Source organism: Camellia sinensis, chromosome 1 (assembly GCF_055761805.1).
Source record: "Camellia sinensis isolate YWXY chromosome 1, ASM5576180v1, whole genome shotgun sequence".
Classification (NCBI taxonomy): domain Eukaryota; kingdom Viridiplantae; phylum Streptophyta; class Magnoliopsida; order Ericales; family Theaceae; genus Camellia; species Camellia sinensis.
Genome location: NC_138961.1, coordinates 2,098,882 through 2,103,467, shown reverse-complemented (window position 1 = coordinate 2,103,467; position 4,586 = coordinate 2,098,882). Strand labels below are relative to the sequence as shown.

General features: G+C 31.6%; 1 long non-coding RNA gene across 1 annotated transcript; it reads right to left on the bottom strand.

Moving 5' to 3' along the window:
• Positions 1 to 2,233: 2,233 nt before the first annotated feature.
• LOC145823167 (uncharacterized) lies at positions 2,234 to 3,974 on the bottom strand. The gene is made up of 2 exons (XR_014365403.1): positions 3,839 to 3,974; positions 2,234 to 2,459 (listed from the first exon to the last, which is right to left on the bottom strand). It is a non-coding gene; the product is annotated as an uncharacterized LOC145823167 (long non-coding RNA).
• Between the last annotated feature and the right edge of the window lie 612 nt (positions 3,975 to 4,586).

The following is a 4,586-nucleotide window of genomic DNA, read 5'->3' as shown; positions in this document are numbered from 1 at the left end:
CATGGCATTCTCAGTGGTGCTTTGTTTTTTCCTTGGAGTATGTTAAATACAAACATCCATTTTAATTTATGTCTTCCTTATCATGTGTACAATGAAAACAGGGGAAGAAGAGAAAAGAAGACTGGAATTCAAAACAGAGTAAACCAGTCTTTGGGAAGAATTTTTTTAGCCTGCCTTTTTGGCTATTTTAGTTTGGCTAAAAACGTTTCATTTGGAAAGAACTTTTGGTTTTTTTATAATTTTGTGTAAGAAAAAAAATGAAATGATTATGATTTAAATGTGATATTTTATCTTATTGATTTTTAATCTATTTTGTCTTTTAGTGGGTTAAATTAGTCCCAATTTATTTTTCAAACCAAGCCTTATTGCTTCCGTTTGATAGAGCTGTGAGAAAGTAATTATAGATTATGGCTTAACAGATATAGATTATAATTTTAAACCTAAGCTGTTAACCTGTTTGGTACAGTTATGAGATTATAGATTTAATCAGCAGAGTGGTATTTGGTTGAATAAGCTGTAAAGTAGTTTTTTGTTGTGTAATGTCTTTTTTGCCCTTATAAGATATAAAAATTGTTATTTTTTCATTTTCTTCAGTTTTAATTTTTTTTAAAAAAATTATTTTATTAATAGAAGTTAATATAATTAGTATAAATTAATATAAAAATTGATAAACTTCATTACAACAATTGTTATTTCATTTTTTTAATTTCATTTAATAGAAGTTATTTCATTTTTTTATTATTTCATTTTGTTTTCATTAATATCAATTAGAACAATTTATTTATTTATTTATTATTATTACAATACCAAAGAAGTTATTTAATTGAAATAAATTTATATCAATTAATATTCATGTATTTTGTTTCATTTATATCAATAATTTTTTTTCATTACAATTAATAATATAAAAATTGTTATTTTTTTAATTTATTAATTCATTACAAAATATATCAATTAATATTTCTTTTTTTTTTTTCTTTTTTTTCCTTCTCTTTTCTCCTCTTTCATCCGTACGCCATCAGTGGTCTGCAACCTTAGCTACCGCCGCGATCTAGAACGACAGAGAGGGAGCACTATTGATCATCATTGTTCACCCACCTAAACAATACCGGCGATGGGAATTGGTTTGTGAGAAATAGAGAGAGACAAAGAGATGACGACAGTAGATCGTGACAATGGTGACTATGGTTCAGATCACAATGCGTGAGGTTTTGCCTTGAGATCGCGATGATGGCAACTCTGGTTCAGATCGCTATGGCTCTAGAGAACAAACACACACACCGGAGAGAGAGAGAGAGAGAGAGAGAGAGAGAGAGAGAGAGAGAGAGAGAGAGAGATAGCTCTGGTTTAGATCACAAGCTGACTAGAGAGATAGAGCACAATGCCGGAAATCATCTCCAGACACCGGAAATCGCCTATCATTTTCTGAGAGGAGTGAACAATGTTTTCATTGTTACTTATATAGTGGACATTTGGTAATATTTGAGATTGATAAGGGGCATTTAAGTCATTTTGTCCCTTAATTCTAGCTTTCCGCTTAAGCTGATTCAAAAAAGCACATTCTCCTCCACTTAAAGAATAATCACCTTTTTGATTTAATTTAAGCTAAAAGCTGATCACTTAAATTACACCAAACACACAAAAACTACTTAAGTTAAGCGCTACCAAACGGAGCCATTGAATAAATGAACCAATTTTGAGTTGGTTAGTTCATGTGATAATAGGATGAAATAAAAAATTCATCGAAAAAGAAGGATGTATCGAATTTTATTTATTTATTTATTTTTAAAAATTTATTTTATTATTGTTATCTTTTTTAAAGAGATGAGACTTAAATCTTCGCACCAAATCACATGGCTTAAATGCTTTACTTTTATTCATCTCATAAATGACTAAATCTCTTCGAAAAGCTTATTATTTTAATCGGTGGTGCTACATGCACCAATTTAATGTATGCACTAGTGTACCAACTAGTGTTATTATATCATTAATGACCATATTTATTATCCAAATTACAAATACCCAAACCTCTAAAATTATGTCATATCATCTGTTGGTACACTAGTGTGTACATTAATTAGTACATATAATATTATTATATTTTAATAGATGTGATTAATGGCTTTCATGCCTTACCAATGTTACCATTTAAGATTAATTTTGGAAATTTGATTATAAATCCCTCATAGTTTTCTTTTCTAGTTAAAAGGACAAAAAAAAAAAAAATTAGTACTTTTAAACTCTCCTCATAATTATAAAATCTTGTATGAAGGATAAAACCTGTTATTTGATCATTATATTTTCTTTTTCCTTTACAACACAATCTCTCTCTCTCTCTACCAACTCGATGGTTGTTTATCGTCTCCACCATCTTCATTGTCTTCCACGTCGCTCATCCTCATCGTCGGCCAGCGATTACCATTTTTACCATCAAACTACCATCATCTCAAATTTGATGCCTACGAATTCAGATTTGAGATCAAAAAGTTCAGATCTAAGATAAATGAATTTAGATTTGATAGAAAAATGAGAAATCGAGAGATTGTAATGAAAAATCAAGAGTTTTTTTATTTGTTTGTTCAGAAATCTAAAAGTAAAATTCGACTTTGTTTCATTTATTTTGTATGTATTCTATTTTTTATAACAATAAAATTTTACTTTGGTTAATGACAATAAACTTTGATTGTTGATATGCTTGATGACAATAAATTTTACTTTAAATCATAGTAAAATTATAATAAATTTACTATGATTCAAAGTAAAATTTACCCTAAAACATGTTGCAATGATGACTTTATAAGAGAGGGTTACATTATGAATCAGAGTAAAATTTTACTATTCGAAAAACAGAGCATCATGAGAAAAAGAAAGAGAGATAGAAATATAGAGTTCGAAAACATAGTATCATGAGAAGAAGAAAGAGAGAAAAAGAGTGAAAGAGAGCATAAATGGTGAGTGAGACATACATATATATAGAGAGAGAGAGCAGAATCCTCAGAACCAGAGAGAGAGTGAAAGATCTCAGATGTGAGGTTCGCAAATTGTCATTTTCTGGCGACGACTATAAATGATCTCAGATCTGATATGGTAAAGACGGTAGAGAAAGAGTTCCATGGTGAGCGGCAACGGCGCCAATAAAGAGTGACAGTAAAGAGTGACGGTGGTAAGAGAGCTTGACAGATATCAAAGATAATGAGATGAGAGAGTGAAATAACACAAATCAAGGTGTTTTGATTTGCTTTGGTGGTTTGATGTAACACAAATCTAATATGTATATATATATTTGAGGGTATTATAGTAAAAAAATAAGTTTTAAAATACTAAGGTTTTTAAAAGGAGAGCTACTATTTACACTTATCTTATTTCTTTGAACCCCATACCTTTCATTTTTTTTTTTGAATTCTAATTTTGTGCATTGATAAAATTTTATTTCTATCTTCATTCCTAATCTTCTAATCCTAATTTTCCAAACCCTAACCCTAACCCTAATCCCATTCTCATTCCCATTCCCATTCCCATTCCCATCATCTCTAGCATTACACCACCTTCGGTCGTTCCTTCTTTCGGCAGCCATTCTAGTGCCTCCCCACCAGCGACCACCCTTTTACCATCTCTCACAACTGCAACCCCTCATTAACTTCTTCCAAATATGGGTTCTGTCTGTCAAAACACACAGTTTAAGCCTCAATCAAAGCACTTGGGTTTAGGTGATTTGAGATTGCAACCTGCTAGACATCCATAATTTAATTTACGTACATGTTTGGAGCCTTTATTCGAATTCAAATCCCAGTTCGAAGGCCTTAATCTGTTCGAATCTGTTAGTAAACCAGGGGATTACCATCGCGATTGATCTTTCTCTAAAGTCTGAAGTCGATTCGCGATCTTCGAACCTTAGCTAATTGCAATCATTGAATCGTTGAGATTTGAAGACCTGGTCGAGATCCGAACTCATGTCGAAGTTCCTTTTGAGGGGTTGACAGACATGAAGAGGGAAGGGGAGGGCGAGAGTTGGCCGGTGACGATGATGACCGCCGGATTTACAAAGAAAGAAAATGGTGGTGGGTTGGATTGAGAGGGTGGATTAGGGAGATGGTATACTTGGAATTAAGGTAGGGATTCAAAGAGAAAATAGAAGAAACCCATTTAATTAGGTCGGGGTTCAAAAAAGTGGAAGGGGCCAAAAAAAAAAAAAAAAGGTAGGGATAAATAGCAAATCATCTTTTGAAATGATTCATATAATTCTTATCTTTTCAACCTGCTAGGTAGCTTGAAAAATTAGAGGCTCGAAAACGAAGTTTTTTTGGGGTTTTTTTTTTTTGGTCTTCTTTTTTTTCCTTTCCATAACTCGCAGAAAAAGAAGAAGAAAGAAGAGAAAAGAATAGGAGATGAGAGAAAAGAGATGGAACAGATAGAGCAACAATATTAGGTAAAGCAGAAAAACAATACAAATAAAAAATCTCTTGTTTGAACAACAACATCAGAGAGAGCAACATCTTTTGTTTTTCTAGAACAGAGAGATTCAAACCCAAAAATCAAAAAACAAAATCAATACAAATTAAATCCAAAAATCAAAACCAAAAATTAAA